The following is a 17,614-nucleotide window of genomic DNA, read 5'->3' as shown; positions in this document are numbered from 1 at the left end:
AGTATAACTTTCTTCCAATCAAATACCTGCATATGAATCCACTGACCTTTTCATTTGTCAATTGCCTTTGATGAACAAATTGCTCCAACTTCATTCGATTTGTTCATCTAATCCCTATTATCCATTGTAGGATTTTCTGAGCTAGTGAGTCAGCGTTTTAAAACGATAAATTATCCCTCTAAACAGAGGTCTCCTTTCATCTAATGACCAATTTTATAATAATGGGCTTGGCTTAAACCTTTGTGTTGTTATGTGTTGGCACATAATCGGTTAGGTTAGACTGGGCAGCCAAATAATGCTGTCGATCTTAAAATGAACATGAACAACTTTTTCAAGCAGTGAACAATGTCTTTAAATTTAGGAGGATGTGGTTTGGGGTGCGAGTTATAGGAGAATCACAAAGGAATAGCGGAAGCAGAAATAGGCAGTCAAAGGCACTCTGGTAATAATTAAACTCGTACTTGCATAACAGTTTTTAAAAAGTTCACTAAGGATTTTATGTATAGCAAGTTTAATTAAATGACTTACTCTACCATGACCTTCAAGTATGCAATATTTTTTCTTCTCAAAGTTATGCTAATGGTATAATCTCAAATAAAAATCCCCAATGCTTTGACATGCCGCCTCTTCCTCATCCCCTTTGAGGATATCTAAAACATTAGTATAATGCTAACATACATTTTATGGAGCTGGTAATGGCAATTTAAGTAACGGGCCTCCTGTGGTTAATATTAAGAGAGTGCATTTAGTTAATATGAATAGGGGATACATTTTCAGTAAATGTTCTGGTTGATGACTGGACTTCAAAGTGCACATATTACACAGGGAACTTCCTAGAAAGATGAGTATTACTAGACACCATTTCCTTCTGGAATGAAACAGAGAAGTCACAGAAGTGTTATTACAAAGTTGGCTCAATTCTCTGACAGGCATCATATTTATTCCAGTCATATTTAAGAGAAGGTTACCATCAACTTACCGCTTGGCATTTAGCACTGAAATGATGGCTTGGGTTAACGGCCATGCTGGCATTCTTTTGCAAGTGTCTGTCTGTCTGTCTGTCTGTCTGTCTGTCTGTCTGTCTGTCTGTCTGTCTGTCTGTCTGTCTGTCTGTCTGTCTGTCTGTCTGTCTGTCTGTCTGTCTGTCTGTCTGTCTGTCTGTCTGTCTGTCTGACTGACTGACTGAAGAGATGCTTACACCTTTACACAGGGTACATTTGCAAGTGTTAAAATCTCGGAGTGAAGGTAAAAAGTGTTGTGAGTGTTCTGAGTGTTGATTATAGTGGGGTTAACACCAGTGGGACAAACATTGACACCACGTGAGGTGAATAAAGTGTTATTTGAATCACTGCATGATGTTGTTGTTATTCGACTGAGATAATTTCCGTTAACTCTAAGTAAAAACGACATGGGAGGAGCCACATTATACTTTTTCCCAGAATGCTTTGTTGCAGATAGAATTTTAGAATAGTTTGTTTTCATATTTATGTTTCTGCAAGCTAATTGATTTATTGATCTTATACTATACAAAGATACATACCTAAACATTTTCTAAACTAATCAAATCTGTAAGGCTTTGGATTTATTGCACCCGTTACTGAGATGGTCGTTTCAGTTTAGACATTTTAAGTAGTCTTGTCTGTCCTGTTTTTCTTCTAAAATGTTCAAATTGTTGGCTATCAACTGCCTGGTTTCTGATAGGAATTAATAACCACTTCATAAACAGTCTTATTCTGACTTGCAGGTCTGATGTGGCCCATGAGCCAACACTTTAAAAACACAATGTTGAGGATAACTAGGCCAAAACTATAGGCCTTATGTGGGATATGAACAGTGGAGGAAGATATAGTGTTTTTACATTACCACTACACACCTGATTCCACACCTGAGACTTCTAAGGTATGACTCTACAAGCTTGGCACACCTGTATTTGGGGAGTTTTTCACATTCTTCTCTACAGATCCTCTCAAGCTCTGTCAGGTTGAATGGGGAGCGTTGCTGCACAGCTATTTTCAGGTCTCTCCAGAGATGTTCGATCATGTTCATGTCCGGGCTCTGGCTGGGCCACTCAAGGACATTCAGAGATTCTGGAGCAGGTTTTCATCAAGACTCTCTCTGAAATTTGCTCCTTTCATCTTTTCCTCGATCCTGACTAGTCTCGCAGTCCCTGCCGCTGAAAAACATCTCCACAGCATTATGCTGCCACCACCATGCTTTAGGGTTGGTGCCAGGTTTCCTCCAGACTTGACGCTTGGCATTCAGGCTAAAGAGTTTAATCTTGGATTCATCAGACCAGAGAATCTTGTTTCTCATGGTCTGAGAGTCTTTAAGTGCCTTTTGGCAAACTCCAAGCCGGCTGTCATGTGCCTGTTACTGAGGAGTGGCTTCGGTTTGGCCACTCTACCATAAAGGCCTAATTTGTGGAGTGCTGCAGAGATGGTTGTCATTCTGGAAGGTTCTCCCATCTCCACAGAGGAACTCTGGAGCTGTGTCAGGGTGACCATCGGGTTCTTGGTCACCACCCTGACCAAGGCACTTTTCCCCTAATTGCTCAGTTTGGCTGGGTGGCCAGCTCTAGGAAGAGTCTTGGTGGTTCCAAACTTCTTCCATTTAAGCATGATGGAGGCCACTGTGTTCTTGGGGACCTTCAATGATGCAAAAAAAATGTTGGTACCCTTCCCCTGATCTGTGCATCGACACAGTCCTGTCTCAGCGCTCCACGGACAATTCCTTCAAACTCATGGCTTGGTTTTTGCTCTGACATGCACTGCCAGCTGTGGGACCTTATATACTGTAGACAGGTGTGTGTCTTTCCAATTCATTTCCAATCAATTGAATTTACCACAGGTGGATTCCAATCATGTTGTAGAAACATTTCAAGGATGAACAATGGAAACAGGATTCACCTGAGCTCAATTCCGAGTCTCATAGCAAAGGGTCTGAATAGTTATGTAAATAAGTTTCTGTTTTTTTATTTAATACATTTGCAAAAAATTCTCTAAACCTGTTTTCGCTTTGTTATTATGGGGTATGGTATGTAGATTGATGAGGTAAAACAAATATTTAATCATTTTTAGAATAAGGATGTTGCGTAACATATCGTGGGAAAAATGAAGGGGTCTGAATACTTTCCCAATGCACTGTATATATATATAGATATATACTGAACAAGCATTTAAACTCAACATGTAAAGTAGTGGTCGCATGTTTCATAAGCTGAACTAAAAGATCCCAGAGATTTTCCATAAGGACAAAAAGCTTATTTCTCTCAAATTGTATTCACAAATCAGTTTACATCCCTGTTAGTGAGTATTTCTCCATTGCCAAGATAATCCATCCACCTGACAGGTGAGGCATATCAAAAAGCTGATTAAAGCGCATGATCATTACACAGCTGCACCTTTTGCTGGTGACAATTAAAGGCCACGCTAAAATGTGCAGTTTTGTCACAACACAATGCCACAGATGTCTAAAGTTTTGAGGGAGCATGCAATTGGCATGCTGACTGCAGGAGTGTCCAACAGAGATGTTGGACGAACATTTAATGTTAATTTCCTACTATTAGCCACCTCCAACGTCGTTTTAGACAATTTGGCAGTTCGTCCAACCGTCCTCACAACTTCAGACCATGTGTATGGCATCATGTGAGTGAACAGTTTGCTGATGTTAACGTTGTGAACAGCGTGACCCATGGTGGTGGTGCGATTACAGTATGGGCAGGCATAAATTACTGACAACGAACACAATTTAATTTTATCGATTGGCCATTTAAATGCACAAAAGTACTGCGACGAGATCTGGGGCCTATTGTGAGGCCCATTTCTTTTAAGGTATATGTAACCAACAGATGCATATTTATATTTCCAGTCATGTGAAATCCATCAATTAGGGCCTAATGAATTCATTTCAATTGACTGATTTCCTCATATGAACTGTAACTCAGCAAAATTGTTGCATGTTGCATGTTGCATTTACATTTTAGTTTCCTTTATATATATCTATGTATTTCAATCAATCAATCAATCAATTATTGATGCAATATCAATCTTGTTTGAGTTGCCGTGTATATCACCAAATTTGATTGAGATGATTTTACTACAACACTGCTCACTGCATCCAAGTTGCTTGACATAGGCATTTCAAAAAGCTGTCAGTCAAGGAAAGCTCATGATTATACACTCCTTGCCCACTCAGACTGTCTTTTCAAACTTCCTGGTAGTTAGCCATGAGCTAGCTGTGGCTAGCTGTTAGTCATGAGCTAGCTGTGCCGTGAGCTTATTGCACGTTCTTATTTGTTACCCCCCTTTCTCCCAAATTTGGTGATCTTGTCTCATCACTGCAACTCCCCAATGGGCTCAGAAGAGGCGAAGGTCGAGTCATGCCTCTTCCAAAACATGACCCGCCAAGCCTTGTTTCTTAACCCGGAAGCCAGCTGCACCAATGTGTCAGAGGAAACACAGTTCAACTGATAACCAAAGTCAGCCTGCAGGCGCCCAGCCCGCCACAAGAAGTCACTATTGTGCAATGAGCTAAGTAAAGCCCCACGGGCCAAACTCTCCCCTAACCCGGACTCAAGGTCACGAGCAGTTATGACACGGATCGAACCCCAGGCTGTAGTGACACCGCAACACTGCGATGCAGTGCCTTAGACCAATGAGCCACTCGGGAAGCTATTTCCGTCACATTCTTAATGAGCACATTCTTTCCCCCTGCTTCTAGCCGAGCATTTGGTTTGGTACATCAGGGGTTAATATACGCCTCGCTGTCTGCGTGTCTGACCTCGGAAATGATGTTTCACTTTTTAATTTAATTTTCTGTACCATAGGGATGCTTCCCGGTCAAGATAAGACAACTTGATCTGGGTCAGGCGATATCACGCATCAATGTCATTATCATGGATACATCGATGTAAATGCCAATAGAAAAAAAAAATGATGCTAGTGTACTGTCATTCCCGGTGAAATGTTGGAAGTGACTGAGTTATCTGGAGTTGTCTAGCTAGCTAGCAAATGACAAGAATGTTATCCAGCTTGCATAGCAACCATTTTGTTTAGAATGAACGACCATTCATTTTGCATAGATGGGTTGGCTGACAACTCACCAAAATGATGAGCGCACATCGATGTGGCCGGAAGGTGTGCATTGCTTTGATTCAGAATGGTCAGATAGCTAGCAACAGTGACAAGAAGCTGCCTTGTGGGGAATCGTAGTTGGCTTGTTTCAGCTCGTTGTATTTTGTTTTTGATACCATGTCTTGTTTTGAGGTGTTTTAAATGATATCATGTCAATGCTAAAATGGCAAACATTTGCTAGCTAGCTAACCAACAACTGTAAATGTATTTATGTTTTCAATAAACATTGAGACTAAATGTAGTTTCCATGTCAACAGTCTAAACCAACCCCATCTGTTTTGCCCCATAGTTGCGTATGCGTTGGTTTTGTTGCTGAACAACCAACATGTCTAGAACAACTATGCAAACATTTTAACAACTGGTTCGCGTCTGTAGCAACGTCACCAAAATAACTAACAATCATATATTTGTCCAGACTATATCTTCTATGAATTTACTTATTCAAATAATGTTTTAAGGAAAATATATAATTCTGTGTTATTTTAATATGTTGGTTGCTCCATGGGACACGTCTGTAACCAGGTTTCGGGTCGAGAGCCAGACCCGGTCCCCCGGTGTGAACACGGGGGCCTCACTGCGGTGCTGGTCAGCGCTCTTCTTCTGCCGTTCACTAGCCTGTTTTAAAGATTCCTGGACGGCTCTCCAGGTGTCCTTCGAGCGCTGCACCCATTCCTCCACCGCAGGAGCCTCGGTCTGGCTCTGATGCCATGGAGCCAGGACCGGCTGGTAGCCCAACATGCACTGGAACGGAGACATGTTAGTAGAGGAGTGGCGAAGGGAGTTCTGAGCGAGCTCCGACCATGGGACTTACCTCGCCCACTCACCAGGCCGGTCCCGGCAGTACGACCGCAGAAACCTACCCACATCCTGGTTTACTCTCTCCACCTGCCCATTACTCTCGGGGTGGAAACCCGAGGTCAGGCTGACCGAGACCCCCAGCCATTCCATGAACGCCATCCAAACTCAGGACGTGAACTGGGGACCCCGATCAGAAACGATGTCCTCAGGCACCCGTAGTGCCGGAGGACATGGGTAAACAGAGCCTCCGCAGTCTGCAGGGCCGTAGGGAGACCGGGCAACGGGATGAGAAGGCAGGACGTAGAAAACCGATCCACAACGACCAGGATCGTGGTACTTCCCTGAGACGGGGGAAGGTCGGTGAGAAAATCCACTGACAAGTGGGGCTGTAACTTCCCTCTAGGCAGGTGTCGAGGAGCCTTGCTCTGAGCGCACACCGAGCAGGAGGAGACATAAAACCTCACGTCCTTAGCCAACGTGGGCCACCAGTACCTCCCCCTAAGACTCCGCACTGTCCTCTCGATGCCAGGATGACCCGAGGAGGGTAGTGTATTTGCCCATCGAATCAACTTATCACAGACACCAAGCGGCACGTACTGAACCCCTGCTGGACACTGAGGGCGTGCAGGTTCCAACCGTGACGCCTGCTCGATTTCCATGTCCACCTCCCATACCACCGGTGCCATCAGACATGAAGCTGGGAGAATGGGAGTCGGCTCGATGGACCACTCCTCGGTATCATAGAGGCGGGACAGTGCATCGGCCTTCGTATTTTGGGAGCCTTGCCGATATGAAATCGTGAAATGGAAACGGGTAAAGAACATGGCCCACCTAGCCTGACGCGGATTCAATCTCCTCGCTCCCCGGATATACTCGAGATTACGATGGTCAGTCCAGATGAGGAAAGGGTGCTTACCCCCCTCAAGCCAATGTCTCCATACCTTCAGAGCCTTGACTACAGCTAGCAACTCCCGGTCCCCCACGTCGGACCGAGCTTCTTCGGAAAAAAAGTACTAAATGCGGTCTTCCACTCATCTCCCCCCCGGATACGCACCAGATTATACGCACTCCTAAGGTCCAGTTTTGTGAAGAAACACGCCCCGTGAAATGATTCCACCGCCGTGGCGATGAGAGGTAGCGGGTAAATAAACCCCACTGTGATGGAATTTAGACCTCTATAATCAATGCATGGACGCAGACCTCCCTCCTTCTTCTTCACAAAAAAGAAGCTCGAGGAGACGGGTGACGTGGAGGGCCGAATGTACCCCTGTCCCAGAGATTCAGTGACGTATGTCTCCATAGCCACTGTCTCCTCCTGGGACAACGGATACACGTGACTCCTTGGAAGTGCAGTGTTCTCCAGGAGGTTTATCGCGCAGTCCCCTCGTCGATGGGGTGGTAATTGGGTCGCCTTCTTCTTACAGAAGGCGATAGCCAAATCGGCACATTCAGAGGGAATGCGCACAGTGGAAACCTGGTCTGGACTCTCCACCTTTGTCGCACCGATGGAAACTCCTATGCACCTGCCTGAACACTCCTCTGACCACCCTCGAAGAGCCCCCTGTCTCCATGAAATCACCGGATTGTGATGAGCCAGCCAGGGAATTCCCAGCACCACTGGAAATGCAGGTGAATCAATAAGGAAGAGACTAATCCGCTCCTTATAATTCCCCTGCGTTACCATGTCCAGTGGAACCGTGGCCTCCCTGACCAGCCCTGACCCTAATGGTCGGCTATCTATGGCGTGCACGGGGAAAGGTTGGTCTAACCACACCAGGGGAATCCCTAGCCTTAACGCGAGCCCACGATCCATAAAGTTCCCAGCTGCGCCTGAATCGACTAGCGCCTTATGCTGTAGAGAGGGAGAAAAACCAGAAAAAGAAATTAGCAAAAACATATGGCCGACAGGAAGCTCAGGGTGAGTCTGGTGCTGACTCACCTGGGGTGAACGAGGAGTGCTCTGCCTGCCATCCCGACTCCCAGACGAGCTCCTCCAGCACCGATCGGCAGAGTGTCCTCTCCGATCACACCCGGTGCAGGAGGAGCCTCCTCCTCCGGTCCCCCTCGATGCGGCCCCCCCTAACTCCATGGGGATTGGAGCAGGAGGGCCAGGAGGTGGAATCGACAGGTGCAACTAATAAGACTAAACTAACAGACTAAACTAAGTAACATACTTAATTCTAAAAACACTGATTTTTTATAACAATCCGAAAAATATACTTGCAGTAAAGCCTGCTGGGAAATATGATAATGATGGGCGAGGTTTTCATGGAATGTTTTACTTTCCAAAGAGTAAAACTGACACAATTACACTAAACTCTACACCAGTGAGTGTTAATTTAACACTTACAGAGTTGTTTAACATCTGAATCAACACTAGAAATGTTACACTGACAAAGCAAGACTAGGTAACACTGGCCTTTTTACTGTGTAGTGGTGGTGAACTAAAGGTTTCTGCAGCCTCGAATTGAAGTTCCAAAATGGGCAGTTTTCTCTGGAACAGTTATAACCTAGAACTACACAGTAAGTCATCCACTGAATGCATTCAGACAAACTATTTGTTCAAGCTAATATTTTGTTCTTTTGAGATTTGGGTCATAATTGTTTTAGCCTTGCAGGGGCATCTGGGGACAAAGATGGGCAAAGTTCTGACACTTCTGACAGAGATATTGCAGCACCATAGTATCACAAACAGTAGTTTGGCATTCACCCTCCAGTGGCATTCAAACGCACTGATTGTAACGGCTGTCGTAGTCGTTCTCCTCCTCAGACGAGGAGGAGCATGGATCGGACCAAGATGCGGATTGGTAAGTATTCATTATTTAATGGAAAAACAACAAACACTACAAAATACAAAAACCAACAAACGTGACTAACCCGAAACAGTCCTGTGTGGCCCAAACACTGACACAGGAACAAACACCCACAAAACACAAGTGAAACCCTGGCTGCCTTAGTATGATTCTCAATCAGGGACAACGATTGACAGCTGTCTCTGATTGAGAATCATACCAGGCCGAACACAAAATCCCAACATAGAAAATCAAACCTAGACCAACCCACCCACCTCACGCCCTGACCAACTAAAACAAATACATGACAAAGGAAAACAGGTCAGGAACGTGACAGAACCCCCCCCTTAAGGTGCGAACTCCGGGCGCACCAGCACAAAGTCTAGGGGAGGGTCTGGGTGGGCGTCTGTCCACTCTGGCGCTGGTCGTGGTCCCCACCCCACCATAGTCAACCCCCGCTTCCGTGGCCTCCTCCCAATATTCACCCTCCATGTCAATCCCACTATTCCAAAGGGCAGTAACAGACTGAGGGGTAGCACCTGACTGAGGGGCGGATCCTGGCTGGCTGGCTCTGGCGGATCCTGGCTGGCGGAAGGCTCTGGCGGATCCTGGCTGGCGGAAGGCTCTGGCGGATCCTGGCTGGCGGAAGGCTCTGGCGGATCCTGGCTGGCGGAAGGCTCTGGCGGATCCTGGCTGGCGGAAGGCTCTGGCGGATCCTGGCTGGCTGGCTCTGGCGGATCCTGGCTGGCGGAAGGCTCTGGCGGATCCTGGCTGGCGGAAGGCTCTGGCTGGTCCTGGCTGGACGGCTCTGGCTGGTCCTTGCTGGACGGCTCTGGCTGGTCCTGGCTGGACGGCTCTGGTTGGTCCTGGCTGGACGGCTCTGGTTGGTCCTGGCTGGACGGCTCTGGCTGGTCCTAGCTGGACGGCTCTGGCTGGTCCTGGCTGGACGGCTCTGAAGGCTCGGGACAGACGGGCAGCTCTGAACAGACGGGCAGCTCTGACGGCTCGGGACAGACGGGCAGCGCTGGGCAGGCAGACAGTTCAGACCACGCTGGGCAGGCAAACAGTTCAGGCAGCGCTGAGCAGGCAAGCAGCGCAGGCGGCGTTGGGCAGACGGCCGACTCTGACCTGCTGAGGCGCACAGTAGGCCTGGTGCGTGGTGCCGGAACTGGAGGCACTGGGCTGGAGACACGCACCACAGGGAGAGTGCGTGGAGGAGGAACAGGGCTCTGGAAACGCACTGGAAGCCTGGTGCGTGGTGTTGGCACTGATGGTACTGGGCTGGGGTGGGAAGGTGGTGCCGGATATACCGGACCGTGAAGGAGGACACGCGCTCTTGAGCACCGAGCCTCCCCAACCCTACCAGGTTGAATGGTCCCCGTAGCCCTGCCAGTGCGGCGAGGTGGAATAGCCCGCACTGGGCTATGCAGGCGAACCGGGGACACCACCTGTAAGGCTGGTGCCATGTACGCCGGCCCGAGGAGACGTACTGGAGGCCAGATATGTTGGGCCGGCTTCATGGCACCCGGCTCGATGCCCAACCTAGCCCTCCCAGTGCGGCAAGGTGGAATAGCCCGCACTGGGCTAAGTACGCGTACTGGGGACACCGTGCGCTCCACCGCATAACACGGTGTCTGACCAGTACGACGCCCTCTTTGGGGCGGCGACACTCCTCTGGCTCTGCCCAGGGTCCTTTCCCGTCTAGGATTTCCTCCCAAGTCCATTCCTCTTTTCCCCATTGCTGTTGTTCTTGCCTTCCTTCTCCACTCCGCTTGGTCCTGTTTTGGTGGGTGTTTCTGTAACGGCTGTCGTAGTCGTTCTCCTCCTCAGACGAGGAGGAGCATGGATCGGTGTCACGTTCCTGACCTGTTTTCTGTTGTTTGGTATGTGTTTAATTGGTCAGGGCGTGAGTTTGGGTGGGTAGTCTATGTTATGTGTTTTCTATGTTGGGTTAATGGGTTGCCTGGTATGGCTCTCAATTAGAGGCAGGTGTTTGGCGTTTCCTCTGATTGAGAGTCATATTAAGGTAGGTTGTTCTCACTGTTTGTTTGTGGGTGATTGTTCCTGTGTCTGTGTAATCCACATGGGACTGTTTCGTTTTGTTCGTTCGTTTTAGGTAGTCTGTTCCTGTTCTTGCGTCCTTCGTCTATATGTAAGTTCGTTTGTTTCAGGTCTGTTGCCTTCGTTTATTGTTTTGTAGTTTGTTCTAGTGTTTCGTCAGTGTTTCGTCTGTTTGAAATAAATCGTTATGTATTCATCACCCGCTGCGCCTTGGTCCACTCTCTCTCAAGAAGACGATCGTGACAGAATCACCCACCAAACCCGGATCAAGCAGCGGGTTAACGGACAGCAGCGACAGCAGCAGTGGGTCAAGGAGGAATGGACATGGGAAGAGATTCTGGACGGAGAAGGACCCTGGGCAGAGCCAGAGGAGTGTCGCCGTCCCAAGGCGGAGCTGGAGGCATCTAAAGCGGAGAGGCGACGATATGAGGAGGCAGCACGGAAGCAAGGCTGGAAGCCCGCAAGTACAACCCAAAAATTTCTTGGGGGGGGGCTAAAGGGTAGTGTGGCGAAGTCAGGTAGGAGACCTGCGCCAACTTCCCGGGCTTACCGTGGAGAGCGAGAGTATGGGCAGACACCGTGTTACGCAGTAGAGCGCATGGTGTCTCCTGTACGTGTTCATAGCCCGGTGCGGGTTATTCCACCTCCCCGTACTAGCCGGGCTAGAGTGAGCATTGAGCCAAGTGCCATGAAGCCGGCTCAACATATCTGGCCTCCAGTACGTCTCCTCGGGCCGGTGTACATGGCACCAGCCTTACGCATGGTGTCCCCGGTTCGCCAACACAGCCCAGTGCGGGTTATTCCACCTCCCCGCACTGGACGGGCTACGGGGAGCATGCAACCAGGTAAGGTTGGGCAGGCTCAGTGCTCAAAGGAGCCAGTACGCTTGCACGGTCCGGTATATCCGGCGCCACCTTCCCGCCCCAGCTCAGTACTACCAGTGCCTACACCACGCACCAGGCTTCCAGTGCGTCTCCAGAGCCCTGTTCCTCCTCCACGCACTCTCCCTGTGGTGCGTGTCTCAAGCTCAGTGCCTCCAGTTTCGGCACCACGCATCAAGCCTCCTGTGCGTCTACAGAGCCCTGTACGCACTGTTCCTTCTCCCCGCACTCGCCCTGAGGTGCGTGCCCTCAGCCCGGTACCTCCAGTTCCGGTACCACGCACCAGGCCTATAGTGCGCATCGAGAGTCCAGTGTGCCCTGTTCCTGCTCCCCGCACTAGCCTTGAGGTGCGTGTCTCCAGTCCGGTACCACCAGTTCCGGCACCACGCACCAGGCCTACTGTGCGCCTCAGCAGGTCAGAGTCGGCTGTCTGCCCAACGCCGCCTGCACTGCTCGTCTGTCCAGCGCCGTCTGAGCTGCCTGCCTGCCCAGCGCCGTCTGAACTGCCTGCGCTGCTCGTCTGCTCAACGCCGCCTGCACTGCTCGTCTGCCCAGCGCCGTCTGAGCCATCCGTCTGCCCAGCGCCATCTGAGCCATCCGTCTGCCCAGCGCCATCTGAGCCATCCGTCTGCCCAGCGCCGTCTGAGCCATCTGTCTGCCTAGCGCCATCTGAGCCATCTGTCTGCCCAGCGCCATCTGAGTCATCCGTCTGCCACGAGCCATTAGAGCCGCCCGTCTGTCCCGAGCCATTAGAGCCGTCCGTCAGTCAGGAGCCGCTAGAGCCGTCCGTCAGTCAGGAGCTGCCAGAGACGCCAGCCAGTCAGGAGCTGCCAGAGACGCCAGCCAGTCAGGAGCTGCCAGAGACGCCAGCCAGTCAGGAGCTGCCAGAGACGCCAGCCAGTCAGGAGCTGCCAGAGACGCCAGCCAGTCAGGAGCTGCCCTCCAGTCATGAGCTGCCCTCCAGTCATGAGCTGCCCTCCAGTCATGAGCTGCCCTCCAGTCATGAGCTGCCCTACAGTCATGAGCTGCCCTACAGTCATGAGCTGCCCTCCAGTCATGAGCTGCCCTCCAGTCATGAGCTGCCCTCCAGTCATGAGCGGCCCTCCAGTCATGAGCTGCCCTCCAGTCATGAGCTGCCCTCCAGTCATGAGCTGCCCTCCAGTCATGAGCTGCCTTCCAGTCATGAGCTGCCACTCAGTCCGGAGCTGCCACTAGTCCAGAGTTGTCCCTCTGTCCTAAGCTACCTCTCTGTCCTGAGCTACCTCTCTGTCCTTAGCTACCTCTTTGTCCTGAACTACCTCTCTGTCCTGAGTTGTCTCCTCCATTGTAGAGGGGCGTTGGTGAAGGTTCCTGGACCATGGTCGGGGGCGAGGGTCGCCACTCAAGGGACGCTAAGGAGGTGGACAAAGACAGTGGTGGAGTGGTGTCCTCGTCCACCGCCGGAGCCGCCACCGCGGACAGATGCCCACCCAGACCCTCCCCTTGAGTTTTAGGCGTGCGCCCGGATTTCGCACCTTGAGGGGGGGGTTCTGTCACGTTCCTGACCTGTTTTCTGTTGTTTGGTATGTGTTTAATTGGTCAGGGCGTGAGTTTGGGTGGGTAGTCTATGTTATGTGTTTTCTATGTTGGGTTAATGGGTTGCCTGGTATGGCTCTCAATTAGAGGCAGGTGTTTGGCGTTTCCTCTGATTGAGAGTCATATTAAGGTAGGTTGTTCTCACTGTTTGTTTGTGGGTGATTGTTCCTGTGTCTGTGTAATCCACATGGGACTGTTTCGTTTTGTTCGTTCGTTTTAGGTAGTCTGTTCCTGTTCTTGCGTTCTTCGTCTATATGTAAGTTCGTTTGTTTCAGGTCTGTTGCCTTCGTTTATTGTTTTGTAGTTTGTTCTAGTGTTTCGTCAGTGTTTCGTCTGTTTGAAATAAATCGTTATGTATTCATCACCCGCTGCGCCTTGGTCCACTCTCTCTCAAGAAGACGATCGTGACAATCGGACCAAGATGCGGATTGGTAAGTATTCATTATTTAATGGAAAAACAACAAACACTACAAAATACAAAAACCAACAAACGTGACTAACCCGAAACAGTCCTGTGTGGCCCAAACACTGACACAGGAACAAACACCCACAAAACACAAGTGAAACCCTGGCTGCCTTAGTATGATTCTCAATCAGGGACAACGATTGACAGCTGTCTCTGATTGAGATTCATACCAGGCCGAACACAAAATCCCAACATAGAAAATCAAACCTAGACCAACCCACCCACCTCACGCCCTGACCAACTAAAACAAATACATGACAAAGGAAAACAGGTCAGGAACGTGACACTGATCAACAATGCACCTTAGAGTGGTTATAATAATTACCTAATAGCCTTTCTTTCCAGTTCTCTGCTGCCAATTACTGGAACAAACTGCAAAAATCACTGAAGTTGGAGTCTTATATCTCCCTCACTAACTTAATGCATCAGCTGTCAGAGCAGTTAACCGATCGCTGCAGCTGTACACAGCCCATCTGTAAATAGCCCATCCAACCAACTACCTACCTCATCCCCATATTTGTTTTTGTTTTTCTGATCTTTTTCACACCAGTATTTCTACTTGCACATCCTCATCTGCACATCTATCACTCCAGTGTTAGTTGCTAAATTGTAATTACTTCGCCACTATGGCCTATTTATTGCCTTACCTCCTTACTTCATTTGCACATGTGTGTAATATTCTTTGTAATATCCTGAACTTCATCTTTAAGATTTTTGGAAGAGGACCCATGACAAAGCTCAAGTGCTCAAGTATATAAATCTTGAACATCAAGTATTTTTGGATACCCCTATTTTAAACCTCCACACCTTGTCTTACTACTCAACTTCATCCCCCAACAATACATAATACATTTGTGGTAACACACAAATGTGAAAATGCAGCCGATATGAATGTTTCAGTGCTTTGTGTGAACTTTCTCTGACTGGATTGTCCCCAGAGTACAGTTTTGAGAATGTATGAGATGATCAAACTAGATGATCTACAATGAAATCAAACTGTCTATGAATATCCCCACATGCTACTAGGAGAACTATCATATTCCCTTGAGCGCCGAGTAGCAGCAGTGTAAAAACAAAGGGGGGGTCAATGTAAATAGTCTGGGTGCCAACTTTAGTTCAGCAGTCTTATCACTTGGGAGTAGAAGCTGTTAAGGAGCCTTTTGGTCCTAGACTTGGTGCTCCGGTACCACTTGCCGTGCGGTAGTTGATAATGCCCTACTTTTCCTGGCATAGCTACTCAACACTGTTCATTATGAAGAGAACGTATAGCATATCAAACACTAGGCTCGAAGCTAGCTAAATAGTTTGTTGATAGCAAACCTGCCAATATGACCACCAAATAAAAAGATACCAGTTGCTGAAAACAGCTGGTCAAACTAGAAACATGTGGGAGGATTTAACAACATAGCACCACTTGCGTCATGCCTGCAAAAGTAGGGACCAGAGAAATTCATATTCATCACTCACCATGTTAGGTCATCAGAAGCTGCAAAAAAACATGTCCCAGAAAAAACGAATCAATGCTAGCTATCTATGTTTGTTCCTCATTGGACCTGTGGTTTACAATGTATCCAATTTCAGTTAGCGTAGTAGTTGCTTTACTTTTCTGTAATATTGTAGCAAGTACCGTCTGGATGTATAGGACCATATTGCATCATGGTTGCAAGGTGTCCCGGTATCTTTTCCAACTGTCTCGACATCTTTTCCAACTGTCCTGTTATCTGGTTTTGATGTCCATTCTAGAATGCCCTTCTAGCCAATCAGAAACGAGTACTAAACAATGCTGTGGTATAACTCTATATAAATGACTTCACATTACTGGAGGAGAGTTATTGATTTCTTCAGTATACCTAGTATATCTACAGGGACATTTGATCAAATCATCTGTGGCAATCTACAAATCCAGGTGGAGAATGTTTACTATTTCTTTCATTAAGTTTTCAGCAGACCTCCCTGCAACCCTGAACTTGGAAGAATAATGTGTGTCTGTGAGTAATAGGCTCTTATCTTGGAATAGCAGCTTAATGACATTTCTGGATCAATGACTGTAACGCTGTAATCAATAATGGAATGTAGTTTTTAGATTTGCTTTTTGAAAGTGCTCTAAAGATGAATCATGAATCATTGAAGGGATAATAACTGTGAAAGCTCTACTCTGGACACATTCTCACTGACTTTAAGCTGTTTAGTGCTTTAACCCATATATGGCTAAATGTTAGTGAAGCTCAAAAAGCAGTAGTCGCAGTATGCAAACCAGGGAGCCAAATGAACGGCTCTTTCACAGATGCGTTTCGGTTCTCGACATTCATCAAAACATATATCTTCATATTAGGAAATGTGCTGGTGCTGTGAGATGAAAACATGTTCTGAAGTTTTGTGGATCAGTAATTTGCATCTACTTTACCTGTGTTGAAATCCATTATAATTAATGAATGAACGCAGGAAGAAAAAAAACAAATGTGAAGGTTTTGATTTTATTGAAAATGAGTTGGTGGCTGATTGGTAAACTACCTTTGGGTAAATCCCATTTGAAATATAAATTCACATGTGGGCCAACACTCCTGCTTTGACATAAGTAGTGGATGGATCAAGAATATATCATTCCATTTATGTTCAAATGGATTCCCTTGAAATTCAGTTTTCCAAATCCTCAAACATGTAGTACACTCTTAAAAATAAAGGTGCAAATTGTAACCAAATAAGGTTCTTGATAGCGATATCATGGGGGAACCATTTTTGGGGTCTCCCAACAACCATAAATGGGATGTTTATTTGAAGAACCATACAAAAATCCCAAACCAGAAATGTTTAGAGCCTCCAGAATCAGAATTGAATAGCCCTACTGTATGGTTTTACACCTTATTTGCATATTTCCCAGGTGAATTTTTGAGTTACCAGTACCACCCATGATTGTGTTTGCTAGTGACAAAGACATGGTTCTGCATTCATTCCAGTGACTTACAAATATAACACTTTGAAGTAGTGATGAGAAACCAAAGCTTTCTGAAGGCATTGGAACTTTCACCAGCTGGTGCAGAAAAACAGTTCACAATTCATATTATTGGAATATGCTGGTCAGCAATAATAACCAGCTGTAATTATCAGATAGAGTTTATTTTGTCTCAATTGTTGACATCAAAACTTTGTGGCACAGCGGTAAATGTTTGGCATTTGTGTCCTATAATCAGTTGGAACACAAGGCTAGTATTTTAGAAAGATGGGTTCTGTGGCATTCTTTAGGATGCTTAAGATAGAAGCTTATACTACATTAATTACAACAAATTATTTGAACAGTGCAGAAAATGTGGTTTAAACCATTTTTTAAATAGTACATCTTCAACAAGGCTCGACCTCATATCCTCGAGTCCCTGAGCTCATCTCTATACTTGACACTTACACTTTCTGCTATCAGAATACGAAGATGGCTTTGAAAAGACGGGTCTAGAGGCACAAACGTTGCTTTGTTGTCTGATTGTATTCAGATCTGGCTGACCAGTTCAGAATGTGGTCAGGGATCCATTGTGTGCAGATTTATCCTCAGTCTGGATGCAATCAGGCTACCGATTGCATCCAGAGTTGTGCTAACCCGTTTGCAATCCCTTTAGCGTTGCTTGCTAGCTACAGAGGTTAGCTGGCTAGTTAGCTACTGCTGTCAGTTGTTTTTGTGTTGTTATCATATTTAGCCTATTCCACCCTTTGTAGAATGCATACTGCATTTGAATATGGCACGGGGATAAGGAATCCGGACACAATGTGGACACGGTAGACACATTTAAATGTAGGTGTAGATGCATTATGCGTTCGTAATTCCATGAACAGAACTCTGTGAACAGAATACTAAAGTTGCATGAACTGTCAGGTCTAGACATGGCCAGAGTTCCCTACTCTACCGTCCAGGTGAAATAACAT

This window comes from Salvelinus namaycush, chromosome 33, assembly GCF_016432855.1.
Source record: "Salvelinus namaycush isolate Seneca chromosome 33, SaNama_1.0, whole genome shotgun sequence".
NCBI classification, from domain to species: Eukaryota; Metazoa; Chordata; class Actinopteri; order Salmoniformes; family Salmonidae; genus Salvelinus; species Salvelinus namaycush.
This window is presented reverse-complemented; position numbering follows the sequence as displayed.